Raw genomic sequence first — 15228 nt, forward strand, 5'->3', positions numbered from 1 at the left:
GATTTAACCCACACAGGTAAGTCCAATGGGGTGCAGGCATGTCCTCTATGCTTACAGCTTCCCGTGGGTGTTGGTTTGATACCGTTTGGGGACAGCCAAGGAGGCATCTGCAGGCAACAAAGGTAGGTGTGTGCTTGTGTGTGTGTTTCCTATGCAGATCCTAAGCCCAGTGTCACATGCAAGTAGGAGGAGTAAGAAGGGTTCCTGGCAAATCCGGGTTATGGATTGCATTTAAAAAGGCCCCGTGGGAGTGCAATGGGCCCCTGTCTTGCTGCTTAGCAATAATGGTATGGGTTTAGGTTCTGCTGTGTGTACTGGTGGTTGACTGCCCCCCAGCCCAGAGTGTGCATGGAAAATTGTCTGGCAGCCTCCCTGACAGCAAGCAGTGATAGTGCCCATGAAGGGGACCTTGTTGGGCCCGCCCCTTTCACGGTTATCGCTTCTCGGCCTTTTGGCTAAGATCAAGTGTAGTATCTGTTCTTATCAGTTTAATATCTGATACGTCCCCTATCTGGGGACCATATATTAAATGGATTTTTGAGAACGGGGGCCGATTTCGAAGCTTGCTTCCGTCGCCCTATGCATTGACCCGATATGGCAGTATCTTCGGGTACAGTGCACCACCCCCTTACAGGGTTAAAAAGAAAGATTCCTACTTTCATTGCTACCTGCTTGCTGGCTAGCCAGCTAGCCAGCCCTGTGGGCCTTGCTGCTGCTGCAGCCAATAAACAAAAGGTGGTGCTGCTGCTGCTTCTGCTTCTGCTTGTGTCTGGCCCCTGTTGGAGCGTCCAGGCACAGGACTTCTGCTGCTGCTGACTAAATGGCCTCCTTAATTGGATCATTTGAGTAGCCAGCACACCTGTGCAGGTAGGGCATGACATGATAGGCAGCTGCCTTGATAGCGGGTGGGTGCTGAATGTTCCTAATTGACAAAATAAGATTAATGCTTATGAAGAAATATAAAATCTCATCCCTTCCCCAATATCGCGCCACACCCCTACCCCTTAATTCCCTGGTTGAACGTGATGGACATATGTCTTTTTTCGACCGTACTAACTATGTAACTATGTAACATAACATGGGGGGGGGGGGGGTCTCCTGGCTGTTCACACAGGTGTGTCATTGCTGTACATTGACCATGCATTGCTTCTGTGGTATTGCAAAGGCAAAGACAAATGCTTCCAGCCATCCATTGCACTAATGGATTGGTCATCAGCTGGCTGTCTATGTCCCGCATCAATATAGACCAAAGTACAGAGGGTTAGGCTATGCTATTGTGCACCTACCTGATGCATCAGAAGGTGCGAGGCCCTTGCTAAATTCTGTGCACAGACTTTGAGATCTATGCTTTAGACTGTATCTAAACCTGCTCCAACATGGACTGACATTCTGGCCTACTTTCAGCCGATGCGACTTGTCTGTCGCTGAACAGTCGCTTTTTATGTATTCAGCACCTATGTATAATGTTGTAAAAATGCTCTAGAAGCTAAAGTCGCAGAAATGTCACACATATTTGGCCTGCAACTTTCTGTGCGACAAATTCAGACAGGAAAAATCAGTATAAATCCTTAGAAAATTATCCCCCAGTGTCTCCATCTGCTGGCGGTATTGAATAAGCATTGCTGCACTGATGGGGTATGCATTAGACGAAAAAAAAGAAGAAAAAGAAGAATAATACGCCCAGAAAAGAGGCGAAAAGGAGAAAAACGTAAAAAAACGTGAAAAAAAAGTAAGAGGAAGAGAAGGGAAAAAAAGGTGGAAATGGGTTTAAAAGTGATTTCGGCGGAGATATATATATATATATATATATATATATATATATATATATATATATATATGCGCACACACACACATAGATATAAACGTATTCTCCGTTGAGATATTGCAGCCGCTGCTGTGTCCAGGCCCAGGAGCCTTAGCACTGTGCTGTGATGTCACTCAATACCACTGACATCACTAGGTGTAAACAACATCTCTCCTTTGCTGTGTATGTGACTATGGAGCTGTTTGGTGATGTCGTCTATTACGGCCTTCATAGAAGCAACAGGAGATTGTTGCATCCATCTTGAACCCTCAGAACTACAGTGCTATGATGTCACTCACTTCCACAGGCCTTGCAGAGTGTAAACAACAACAACCCAGCTTTGTTGTGTATGTAACCAAAGGGATTTGTGATGTCACCTAGAACCTTCACAGCAGCGACAGCTTTATGAGGAGCATCAGCACTGCTCTGCCTGAGCAGAACCATCACCGCCATAGGTTGTCAAATAACCCGGATTTAACCCACACAGGTAAGTCCAATGGGGTGCAGGCATGTCCTCTATGCTTACAGCTTCCCGTGGGTGTTGGTTTGATACCGTTTGGGGACAGCCAAGGAGGCATCTGCAGGCAACAAAGGTAGGTGTGTGCTTGTGTGTGTGTTTCCTATGCAGATCCTAAGCCCAGTGTCACATGCAAGTAGGAGGAGTAAGAAGGGTTCCTGGCAAATCCGGGTTATGGATTGCATTTAAAAAGGCCCCGTGGGAGTGCAATGGGCCCCTGTCTTGCTGCTTAGCAATAATGGTATGGGTTTAGGTTCTGCTGTGTGTACTGGTGGTTGACTGCCCCCCAGCCCAGAGTGTGCATGGAAAATTGTCTGGCAGCCTCCCTGACAGCAAGCAGTGATAGTGCCCATGAAGGGGACCTTGTTGGGCCCGCCCCTTTCACGGTTATCGCTTCTCGGCCTTTTGGCTAAGATCAAGTGTAGTATCTGTTCTTATCAGTTTAATATCTGATACGTCCCCTATCTGGGGACCATATATTAAATGGATTTTTGAGAACGGGGGCCGATTTCGAAGCTTGCTTCCGTCGCCCTATGCATTGACCCGATATGGCAGTATCTTCGGGTACAGTGCACCACCCCCTTACAGGGTTAAAAAGAAAGATTCCTACTTTCATTGCTACCTGCTTGCTGGCTAGCCAGCTAGCCAGCCCTGTGGGCCTTGCTGCTGCTGCAGCCAATAAACAAAAGGTGGTGCTGCTGCTGCTTCTGCTGCTTCTGCTTCTGCTTGTGTCTGGCCCCTGTTGGAGCGTCCAGGCACAGGACTTCTGCTGCTGCTGACTAAATGGCCTCCTTAATTGGATCATTTGAGTAGCCAGCACACCTGTGCAGGTAGGGCATGACATGATAGGCAGCTGCCTTGATAGCGGGTGGGTGCTGAATGTTCCTAATTGACAAAATAAGATTAATGCTTATGAAGAAATATAAAATCTCATCCCTTCCCCAATATCGCGCCACACCCCTACCCCTTAATTCCCTGGTTGAACGTGATGGACATATGTCTTTTTTCGACCGTACTAACTATGTAACTATGTAACATAACATGGGGGGGGGGGGGGTCTCCTGGCTGTTCACACAGGTGTGTCATTGCTGTACATTGACCATGCATTGCTTCTGTGGTATTGCAAAGGCAAAGACAAATGCTTCCAGCCATCCATTGCACTAATGGATTGGTCATCAGCTGGCTGTCTATGTCCCGCATCAATATAGACCAAAGTACAGAGGGTTAGGCTATGCTATTGTGCACCTACCTGATGCATCAGAAGGTGCGAGGCCCTTGCTAAATTCTGTGCACAGACTTTGAGATCTATGCTTTAGACTGTATCTAAACCTGCTCCAACATGGACTGACATTCTGGCCTACTTTCAGCCGATGCGACTTGTCTGTCGCTGAACAGTCGCTTTTTATGTATTCAGCACCTATGTATAATGTTGTAAAAATGCTCTAGAAGCTAAAGTCGCAGAAATGTCACACATATTTGGCCTGCAACTTTCTGTGCGACAAATTCAGACAGGAAAAATCAGTATAAATCCTTAGAAAATTATCCCCCAGTGTCTCCATCTGCTGGCGGTATTGAATAAGCATTGCTGCACTGATGGGGTATGCATTAGACGAAAAAAAAGAAGAAAAAGAAGAATAATACGCCCAGAAAAGAGGCGAAAAGGAGAAAAACGTAAAAAAACGTGAAAAAAAAGTAAGAGGAAGAGAAGGGAAAAAAAGGTGGAAATGGGTTTAAAAGTGATTTCGGCGGAGAAATATATATATATATATATATATATATATATATATATATATATATATATGCGCACACACACACATAGATATAAACGTATTCTCCGTTGAGATATTGCAGCCGCTGCTGTGTCCAGGCCCAGGAGCCTTAGCACTGTGCTGTGATGTCACTCAATACCACTGACATCACTAGGTGTAAACAACATCTCTCCTTTGCTGTGTATGTGACTATGGAGCTGTTTGGTGATGTCGTCTATTACGGCCTTCATAGAAGCAACAGGAGATTGTTGCATCCATCTTGAACCCTCAGAACTACAGTGCTATGATGTCACTCACTTCCACAGGCCTTGCAGAGTGTAAACAACAACAACCCAGCTTTGTTGTGTATGTAACCAAAGGGATTTGTGATGTCACCTAGAACCTTCACAGCAGCGACAGCTTTATGAGGAGCATCAGCACTGCTCTGCCTGAGCAGAACCATCACCGCCATAGGTTGTCAAATAACCCGGATTTAACCCACACAGGTAAGTCCAATGGGGTGCAGGCATGTCCTCTATGCTTACAGCTTCCCGTGGGTGTTGGTTTGATACCGTTTGGGGACAGCCAAGGAGGCATCTGCAGGCAACAAAGGTAGGTGTGTGCTTGTGTGTGTGTTTCCTATGCAGATCCTAAGCCCAGTGTCACATGCAAGTAGGAGGAGTAAGAAGGGTTCCTGGCAAATCCGGGTTATGGATTGCATTTAAAAAGGCCCCGTGGGAGTGCAATGGGCCCCTGTCTTGCTGCTTAGCAATAATGGTATGGGTTTAGGTTCTGCTGTGTGTACTGGTGGTTGACTGCCCCCCAGCCCAGAGTGTGCATGGAAAATTGTCTGGCAGCCTCCCTGACAGCAAGCAGTGATAGTGCCCATGAAGGGGACCTTGTTGGGCCCGCCCCTTTCACGGTTATCGCTTCTCGGCCTTTTGGCTAAGATCAAGTGTAGTATCTGTTCTTATCAGTTTAATATCTGATACGTCCCCTATCTGGGGACCATATATTAAATGGATTTTTGAGAACGGGGGCCGATTTCGAAGCTTGCTTCCGTCGCCCTATGCATTGACCCGATATGGCAGTATCTTCGGGTACAGTGCACCACCCCCTTACAGGGTTAAAAAGAAAGATTCCTACTTTCATTGCTACCTGCTTGCTGGCTAGCCAGCTAGCCAGCCCTGTGGGCCTTGCTGCTGCTGCAGCCAATAAACAAAAGGTGGTGCTGCTGCTGCTTCTGCTGCTTCTGCTTCTGCTTGTGTCTGGCCCCTGTTGGAGCGTCCAGGCACAGGACTTCTGCTGCTGCTGACTAAATGGCCTCCTTAATTGGATCATTTGAGTAGCCAGCACACCTGTGCAGGTAGGGCATGACATGATAGGCAGCTGCCTTGATAGCGGGTGGGTGCTGAATGTTCCTAATTGACAAAATAAGATTAATGCTTATGAAGAAATATAAAATCTCATCCCTTCCCCAATATCGCGCCACACCCCTACCCCTTAATTCCCTGGTTGAACGTGATGGACATATGTCTTTTTTCGACCGTACTAACTATGTAACTATGTAACATAACATGGGGGGGGGGGGGGTCTCCTGGCTGTTCACACAGGTGTGTCATTGCTGTACATTGACCATGCATTGCTTCTGTGGTATTGCAAAGGCAAAGACAAATGCTTCCAGCCATCCATTGCACTAATGGATTGGTCATCAGCTGGCTGTCTATGTCCCGCATCAATATAGACCAAAGTACAGAGGGTTAGGCTATGCTATTGTGCACCTACCTGATGCATCAGAAGGTGCGAGGCCCTTGCTAAATTCTGTGCACAGACTTTGAGATCTATGCTTTAGACTGTATCTAAACCTGCTCCAACATGGACTGACATTCTGGCCTACTTTCAGCCGATGCGACTTGTCTGTCGCTGAACAGTCGCTTTTTATGTATTCAGCACCTATGTATAATGTTGTAAAAATGCTCTAGAAGCTAAAGTCGCAGAAATGTCACACATATTTGGCCTGCAACTTTCTGTGCGACAAATTCAGACAGGAAAAATCAGTATAAATCCTTAGAAAATTATCCCCCAGTGTCTCCATCTGCTGGCGGTATTGAATAAGCATTGCTGCACTGATGGGGTATGCATTAGACGAAAAAAAAGAAGAAAAAGAAGAATAATACGCCCAGAAAAGAGGCGAAAAGGAGAAAAACGTAAAAAAACGTGAAAAAAAAGTAAGAGGAAGAGAAGGGAAAAAAAGGTGGAAATGGGTTTAAAAGTGATTTCGGCGGAGAATATATATATATATATATATATATATATATATATATATATATATATATGCGCACACACACACATAGATATAAACGTATTCTCCGTTGAGATATTGCAGCCGCTGCTGTGTCCAGGCCCAGGAGCCTTAGCACTGTGCTGTGATGTCACTCAATACCACTGACATCACTAGGTGTAAACAACATCTCTCCTTTGCTGTGTATGTGACTATGGAGCTGTTTGGTGATGTCGTCTATTACGGCCTTCATAGAAGCAACAGGAGATTGTTGCATCCATCTTGAACCCTCAGAACTACAGTGCTATGATGTCACTCACTTCCACAGGCCTTGCAGAGTGTAAACAACAACAAAGCTTTGTTGTGTATGTAACCAAAGGGATTTGTGATGTCACCTAGAACCTTCACAGCAGCGACAGCTTTATGAGGAGCATCAGCACTGCTCTGCCTGAGCAGAACCATCACCGCCATAGGTTGTCAAATAACCCGGATTTAACCCACACAGGTAAGTCCAATGGGGTGCAGGCATGTCCTCTATGCTTACAGCTTCCCGTGGGTGTTGGTTTGATACCGTTTGGGGACAGCCAAGGAGGCATCTGCAGGCAACAAAGGTAGGTGTGTGCTTGTGTGTGTGTTTCCTATGCAGATCCTAAGCCCAGTGTCACATGCAAGTAGGAGGAGTAAGAAGGGTTCCTGGCAAATCCGGGTTATGGATTGCATTTAAAAAGGCCCCGTGGGAGTGCAATGGGCCCCTGTCTTGCTGCTTAGCAATAATGGTATGGGTTTAGGTTCTGCTGTGTGTACTGGTGGTTGACTGCCCCCCAGCCCAGAGTGTGCATGGAAAATTGTCTGGCAGCCTCCCTGACAGCAAGCAGTGATAGTGCCCATGAAGGGGACCTTGTTGGGCCCGCCCCTTTCACGGTTATCGCTTCTCGGCCTTTTGGCTAAGATCAAGTGTAGTATCTGTTCTTATCAGTTTAATATCTGATACGTCCCCTATCTGGGGACCATATATTAAATGGATTTTTGAGAACGGGGGCCGATTTCGAAGCTTGCTTCCGTCGCCCTATGCATTGACCCGATATGGCAGTATCTTCGGGTACAGTGCACCACCCCCTTACAGGGTTAAAAAGAAAGATTCCTACTTTCATTGCTACCTGCTTGCTGGCTAGCCAGCTAGCCAGCCCTGTGGGCCTTGCTGCTGCTGCAGCCAATAAACAAAAGGTGGTGCTGCTGCTGCTTCTGCTGCTTCTGCTTCTGCTTGTGTCTGGCCCCTGTTGGAGCGTCCAGGCACAGGACTTCTGCTGCTGCTGACTAAATGGCCTCCTTAATTGGATCATTTGAGTAGCCAGCACACCTGTGCAGGTAGGGCATGACATGATAGGCAGCTGCCTTGATAGCGGGTGGGTGCTGAATGTTCCTAATTGACAAAATAAGATTAATGCTTATGAAGAAATATAAAATCTCATCCCTTCCCCAATATCGCGCCACACCCCTACCCCTTAATTCCCTGGTTGAACGTGATGGACATATGTCTTTTTTCGACCGTACTAACTATGTAACTATGTAACATAACATGGGGGGGGGGGGGTCTCCTGGCTGTTCACACAGGTGTGTCATTGCTGTACATTGACCATGCATTGCTTCTGTGGTATTGCAAAGGCAAAGACAAATGCTTCCAGCCATCCATTGCACTAATGGATTGGTCATCAGCTGGCTGTCTATGTCCCGCATCAATATAGACCAAAGTACAGAGGGTTAGGCTATGCTATTGTGCACCTACCTGATGCATCAGAAGGTGCGAGGCCCTTGCTAAATTCTGTGCACAGACTTTGAGATCTATGCTTTAGACTGTATCTAAACCTGCTCCAACATGGACTGACATTCTGGCCTACTTTCTGCCGATGCGACTTGTCTGTCGCTGAACAGTCGCTTTTTATGTATTCAGCACCTATGTATAATGTTGTAAAAATGCTCTAGAAGCTAAAGTCGCAGAAATGTCACACATATTTGGCCTGCAACTTTCTGTGCGACAAATTCAGACAGGAAAAATCAGTATAAATCCTTAGAAAATTATCCCCCAGTGTCTCCATCTGCTGGCGGTATTGAATAAGCATTGCTGCACTGATGGGGTATGCATTAGACGAAAAAAAAGAAGAAAAAGAAGAATAATACGCCCAGAAAAGAGGCGAAAAGGAGAAAAACGTAAAAAAACGTGAAAAAAAAGTAAGAGGAAGAGAAGGGAAAAAAAGGTGGAAATGGGTTTAAAAGTGATTTCGGCGGAGAAATATATATATATATATATATATATATATATATATATGCGCACACACACACATAGATATAAACGTATTCTCCGTTGAGATATTGCAGCCGCTGCTGTGTCCAGGCCCAGGAGCCTTAGCACTGTGCTGTGATGTCACTCAATACCACTGACATCACTAGGTGTAAACAACATCTCTCCTTTGCTGTGTATGTGACTATGGAGCTGTTTGGTGATGTCGTCTATTACGGCCTTCATAGAAGCAACAGGAGATTGTTGCATCCATCTTGAACCCTCAGAACTACAGTGCTATGATGTCACTCACTTCCACAGGCCTTGCAGAGTGTAAACAACAACAACCCAGCTTTGTTGTGTATGTAACCAAAGGGATTTGTGATGTCACCTAGAACCTTCACAGCAGCGACAGCTTTATGAGGAGCATCAGCACTGCTCTGCCTGAGCAGAACCATCACCGCCATAGGTTGTCAAATAACCCGGATTTAACCCACACAGGTAAGTCCAATGGGGTGCAGGCATGTCCTCTATGCTTACAGCTTCCCGTGGGTGTTGGTTTGATACCGTTTGGGGACAGCCAAGGAGGCATCTGCAGGCAACAAAGGTAGGTGTGTGCTTGTGTGTGTGTTTCCTATGCAGATCCTAAGCCCAGTGTCACATGCAAGTAGGAGGAGTAAGAAGGGTTCCTGGCAAATCCGGGTTATGGATTGCATTTAAAAAGGCCCCGTGGGAGTGCAATGGGCCCCTGTCTTGCTGCTTAGCAATAATGGTATGGGTTTAGGTTCTGCTGTGTGTACTGGTGGTTGACTGCCCCCCAGCCCAGAGTGTGCATGGAAAATTGTCTGGCAGCCTCCCTGACAGCAAGCAGTGATAGTGCCCATGAAGGGGACCTTGTTGGGCCCGCCCCTTTCACGGTTATCGCTTCTCGGCCTTTTGGCTAAGATCAAGTGTAGTATCTGTTCTTATCAGTTTAATATCTGATACGTCCCCTATCTGGGGACCATATATTAAATGGATTTTTGAGAACGGGGGCCGATTTCGAAGCTTGCTTCCGTCGCCCTATGCATTGACCCGATATGGCAGTATCTTCGGGTACAGTGCACCACCCCCTTACAGGGTTAAAAAGAAAGATTCCTACTTTCATTGCTACCTGCTTGCTGGCTAGCCAGCTAGCCAGCCCTGTGGGCCTTGCTGCTGCTGCAGCCAATAAACAAAAGGTGGTGCTGCTGCTGCTTCTGCTTCTGCTTGTGTCTGGCCCCTGTTGGAGCGTCCAGGCACAGGACTTCTGCTGCTGCTGACTAAATGGCCTCCTTAATTGGATCATTTGAGTAGCCAGCACACCTGTGCAGGTAGGGCATGACATGATAGGCAGCTGCCTTGATAGCGGGTGGGTGCTGAATGTTCCTAATTGACAAAATAAGATTAATGCTTATGAAGAAATATAAAATCTCATCCCTTCCCCAATATCGCGCCACACCCCTACCCCTTAATTCCCTGGTTGAACGTGATGGACATATGTCTTTTTTCGACCGTACTAACTATGTAACTATGTAACATAACATGGGGGGGGGGGGGTCTCCTGGCTGTTCACACAGGTGTGTCATTGCTGTACATTGACCATGCATTGCTTCTGTGGTATTGCAAAGGCAAAGACAAATGCTTCCAGCCATCCATTGCACTAATGGATTGGTCATCAGCTGGCTGTCTATGTCCCGCATCAATATAGACCAAAGTACAGAGGGTTAGGCTATGCTATTGTGCACCTACCTGATGCATCAGAAGGTGCGAGGCCCTTGCTAAATTCTGTGCACAGACTTTGAGATCTATGCTTTAGACTGTATCTAAACCTGCTCCAACATGGACTGACATTCTGGCCTACTTTCAGCCGATGCGACTTGTCTGTCGCTGAACAGTCGCTTTTTATGTATTCAGCACCTATGTATAATGTTGTAAAAATGCTCTAGAAGCTAAAGTCGCAGAAATGTCACACATATTTGGCCTGCAACTTTCTGTGCGACAAATTCAGACAGGAAAAATCAGTATAAATCCTTAGAAAATTATCCCCCAGTGTCTCCATCTGCTGGCGGTATTGAATAAGCATTGCTGCACTGATGGGGTATGCATTAGACGAAAAAAAAGAAGAAAAAGAAGAATAATACGCCCAGAAAAGAGGCGAAAAGGAGAAAAACGTAAAAAAACTTGAAAAAAAAGTAAGAGGAAGAGAAGGGAAAAAAAGGTGGAAATGGGTTTAAAAGTGATTTCGGCGGAGAATATATATATATATATATATATATATATATATATATATATATATATATGCGCACACACACACATAGATATAAACGTATTCTCCGTTGAGATATTGCAGCCGCTGCTGTGTCCAGGCCCAGGAGCCTTAGCACTGTGCTGTGATGTCACTCAATACCACTGACATCACTAGGTGTAAACAACATCTCTCCTTTGCTGTGTATGTGACTATGGAGCTGTTTGGTGATGTCGTCTATTACGGCCTTCATAGAAGCAACAGGAGATTGTTGCATCCATCTTGAACCCTCAGAACTACAGTGCTATGATGTCACTCACTTCCACAGGCCTTGCAGAGTGTAAACAACAACAACCCAGCTTTGTTGTGTATGTAACCAAAGGGATTTGTGATGTCACCTAGAACCTTCACAGCAGCGACAGCTTTATGAGGAGCATCAGCACTGCTCTGCCTGAGCAGAACCATCACCGCCATAGGTTGTCAAATAACCCGGATTTAACCCACACAGGTAAGTCCAATGGGGTGCAGGCATGTCCTCTATGCTTACAGCTTCCCGTGGGTGTTGGTTTGATACCGTTTGGGGACAGCCAAGGAGGCATCTGCAGGCAACAAAGGTAGGTGTGTGCTTGTGTGTGTGTTTCCTATGCAGATCCTAAGCCCAGTGTCACATGCAAGTAGGAGGAGTAAGAAGGGTTCCTGGCAAATCCGGGTTATGGATTGCATTTAAAAAGGCCCCGTGGGAGTGCAATGGGCCCCTGTCTTGCTGCTTAGCAATAATGGTATGGGTTTAGGTTCTGCTGTGTGTACTGGTGGTTGACTGCCCCCCAGCCCAGAGTGTGCATGGAAAATTGTCTGGCAGCCTCCCTGACAGCAAGCAGTGATAGTGCCCATGAAGGGGACCTTGTTGGGCCCGCCCCTTTCACGGTTATCGCTTCTCGGCCTTTTGGCTAAGATCAAGTGTAGTATCTGTTCTTATCAGTTTAATATCTGATACGTCCCCTATCTGGGGACCATATATTAAATGGATTTTTGAGAACGGGGGCCGATTTCGAAGCTTGCTTCCGTCGCCCTATGCATTGACCCGATATGGCAGTATCTTCGGGTACAGTGCACCACCCCCTTACAGGGTTAAAAAGAAAGATTCCTACTTTCATTGCTACCTGCTTGCTGGCTAGCCAGCTAGCCAGCCCTGTGGGCCTTGCTGCTGCTGCAGCCAATAAACAAAAGGTGGTGCTGCTGCTGCTTCTGCTTCTGCTTGTGTCTGGCCCCTGTTGGAGCGTTCCAGGCACAGGACTTCTGCTGCTGCTGACTAAATGGCCTCCTTAATTGGATCATTTGAGTAGCCAGCACACCTGTGCAGGTAGGGCATGACATGATAGGCAGCTGCCTTGATAGCGGGTGGGTGCTGAATGTTCCTAATTGACAAAATAAGATTAATGCTTATGAAGAAATATAAAATCTCATCCCTTCCCCAATATCGCGCCACACCCCTACCCCTTAATTCCCTGGTTGAACGTGATGGACATATGTCTTTTTTCGACCGTACTAACTATGTAACTATGTAACATAACATGGGGGGGGGGGTCTCCTGGCTGTTCACACAGGTGTGTCATTGCTGTACATTGACCATGCATTGCTTCTGTGGTATTGCAAAGGCAAAGACAAATGCTTCCAGCCATCCATTGCACTAATGGATTGGTCATCAGCTGGCTGTCTATGTCCCGCATCAATATAGACCAAAGTACAGAGGGTTAGGCTATGCTATTGTGCACCTACCTGATGCATCAGAAGGTGCGAGGCCCTTGCTAAATTCTGTGCACAGACTTTGAGATCTATGCTTTAGACTGTATCTAAACCTGCTCCAACATGGACTGACATTCTGGCCTACTTTCAGCCGATGCGACTTGTCTGTCGCTGAACAGTCGCTTTTTATGTATTCAGCACCTATGTATAATGTTGTAAAAATGCTCTAGAAGCTAAAGTCGCAGAAATGTCACACATATTTGGCCTGCAACTTTCTGTGCGACAAATTCAGACAGGAAAAATCAGTATAAATCCTTAGAAAATTATCCCCCAGTGTCTCCATCTGCTGGCGGTATTGAATAAGCATTGCTGCACTGATGGGGTATGCATTAGACGAAAAAAAAGAAGAAAAAGAAGAATAATACGCCCAGAAAAGAGGCGAAAAGGAGAAAAACGTAAAAAAACGTGAAAAAAAAGTAAGAGGAAGAGAAGGGAAAAAAAGGTGGAAATGGGTTTAAAAGTGATTTCGGCGGAGAAATATATATATATATATATATATATATATATATATATATATATATATATATGCGCACACACACACATAGATATAAACGTATTCTCCGTTGAGATATTGCAGCCGCTGCTGTGTCCAGGCCCAGGAGCCTTAGCACTGTGCTGTGATGTCACTCAATACCACTGACATCACTAGGTGTAAACAACATCTCTCCTTTGCTGTGTATGTGACTATGGAGCTGTTTGGTGATGTCGTCTATTACGGCCTTCATAGAAGCAACAGGAGATTGTTGCATCCATCTTGAACCCTCAGAACTACAGTGCTATGATGTCACTCACTTCCACAGGCCTTGCAGAGTGTAAACAACAACAACCCAGCTTTGTTGTGTATGTAACCAAAGGGATTTGTGATGTCACCTAGAACCTTCACAGCAGCGACAGCTTTATGAGGAGCATCAGCACTGCTCTGCCTGAGCAGAACCATCACCGCCATAGGTTGTCAAATAACCCGGATTTAACCCACACAGGTAAGTCCAATGGGGTGCAGGCATGTCCTCTATGCTTACAGCTTCCCGTGGGTGTTGGTTTGATACCGTTTGGGGACAGCCAAGGAGGCATCTGCAGGCAACAAAGGTAGGTGTGTGCTTGTGTGTGTGTTTCCTATGCAGATCCTAAGCCCAGTGTCACATGCAAGTAGGAGGAGTAAGAAGGGTTCCTGGCAAATCCGGGTTATGGATTGCATTTAAAAAGGCCCCGTGGGAGTGCAATGGGCCCCTGTCTTGCTGCTTAGCAATAATGGTATGGGTTTAGGTTCTGCTGTGTGTACTGGTGGTTGACTGCCCCCCAGCCCAGAGTGTGCATGGAAAATTGTCTGGCAGCCTCCCTGACAGCAAGCAGTGATAGTGCCCATGAAGGGGACCTTGTTGGGCCCGCCCCTTTCACGGTTATCGCTTCTCGGCCTTTTGGCTAAGATCAAGTGTAGTATCTGTTCTTATCAGTTTAATATCTGATACGTCCCCTATCTGGGGACCATATATTAAATGGATTTTTGAGAACGGGGGCCGATTTCGAAGCTTGCTTCCGTCGCCCTATGCATTGACCCGATATGGCAGTATCTTCGGGTACAGTGCACCACCCCCTTACAGGGTTAAAAAGAAAGATTCCTACTTTCATTGCTACCTGCTTGCTGGCTAGCCAGCTAGCCAGCCCTGTGGGCCTTGCTGCTGCTGCAGCCAATAAACAAAAGGTGGTGCTGCTGCTGCTTCTGCTGCTTCTGCTTCTGCTTGTGTCTGGCCCCTGTTGGAGCGTCCAGGCACAGGACTTCTGCTGCTGCTGACTAAATGGCCTCCTTAATTGGATCATTTGAGTAGCCAGCACACCTGTGCAGGTAGGGCATGACATGATAGGCAGCTGCCTTGATAGCGGGTGGGTGCTGAATGTTCCTAATTGACAAAATAAGATTAATGCTTATGAAGAAATATAAAATCTCATCCCTTCCCCAATATCGCGCCACACCCCTACCCCTTAATTCCCTGGTTGAACGTGATGGACATATGTCTTTTTTCGACCGTACTAACTATGTAACTATGTAACATAACATGGGGGGGGGGGGGGTCTCCTGGCTGTTCACACAGGTGTGTCATTGCTGTACATTGACCATGCATTGCTTCTGTGGTATTGCAAAGGCAAAGACAAATGCTTCCAGCCATCCATTGCACTAATGGATTGGTCATCAGCTGGCTGTCTATGTCCCGCATCAATATAGACCAAAGTACAGAGGGTTAGGCTATGCTATTGTGCACCTACCTGATGCATCAGAAGGTGCGAGGCCCTTGCTAAATTCTGTGCACAGACTTTGAGATCTATGCTTTAGACTGTATCTAAACCTGCTCCAACATGGACTGACATTCTGGCCTACTTTCAGCCGATGCGACTTGTCTGTCGCTGAACAGTCGCTTTTTATGTATTCAGCACCTATGTATAATGTTGTAAAAATGCTCTAGAAGCTAAAGTCGCAGAAATGTCACACATATTTGGCCTGCAACTTTCTGTGCGACAAATTCAGACAGGAAAAATCAGTA

At 46.3% G+C, this 15228-nt stretch overlaps 7 non-coding genes across 7 annotated transcripts; all 7 read left to right on the forward strand.

Moving 5' to 3' along the window:
• The first annotated feature begins 435 nt into the window (after nt 1–435).
• LOC130339511 (U2 spliceosomal RNA) lies at nt 436–626 on the forward strand. The gene has a single exon (XR_008879866.1). It is a non-coding gene; the product is annotated as a U2 spliceosomal RNA (small nuclear RNA).
• Nucleotides 627–2710: 2084 nt separating this feature from the next.
• Nucleotides 2711–2901, forward strand: LOC130339512 (U2 spliceosomal RNA). The gene has a single exon (XR_008879867.1). It is a non-coding gene; the product is annotated as a U2 spliceosomal RNA (small nuclear RNA).
• A 2093-nt stretch (nt 2902–4994) lies between these two features.
• On the forward strand, nt 4995–5185 carry LOC130339513 (U2 spliceosomal RNA). Its single transcript, XR_008879868.1, has one exon. It is a non-coding gene; the product is annotated as a U2 spliceosomal RNA (small nuclear RNA).
• Nucleotides 5186–7274: 2089 nt separating this feature from the next.
• On the forward strand, nt 7275–7465 carry LOC130339514 (U2 spliceosomal RNA). Its single transcript, XR_008879869.1, has one exon. It is a non-coding gene; the product is annotated as a U2 spliceosomal RNA (small nuclear RNA).
• Nucleotides 7466–9545: 2080 nt separating this feature from the next.
• On the forward strand, nt 9546–9736 carry LOC130339516 (U2 spliceosomal RNA). Its single transcript, XR_008879871.1, has one exon. It is a non-coding gene; the product is annotated as a U2 spliceosomal RNA (small nuclear RNA).
• Nucleotides 9737–11818: 2082 nt separating this feature from the next.
• LOC130339517 (U2 spliceosomal RNA) lies at nt 11819–12009 on the forward strand. Its single transcript, XR_008879872.1, has one exon. It is a non-coding gene; the product is annotated as a U2 spliceosomal RNA (small nuclear RNA).
• Nucleotides 12010–14093: 2084 nt separating this feature from the next.
• On the forward strand, nt 14094–14284 carry LOC130339519 (U2 spliceosomal RNA). The gene has a single exon (XR_008879873.1). It is a non-coding gene; the product is annotated as a U2 spliceosomal RNA (small nuclear RNA).
• Nucleotides 14285–15228: the final 944 nt, after the last annotated feature.

This window comes from Hyla sarda, unplaced genomic scaffold (assembly GCF_029499605.1).
Source record: "Hyla sarda isolate aHylSar1 unplaced genomic scaffold, aHylSar1.hap1 scaffold_544, whole genome shotgun sequence".
Lineage (NCBI taxonomy): Eukaryota > Metazoa > Chordata > Amphibia > Anura > Hylidae > Hyla > Hyla sarda.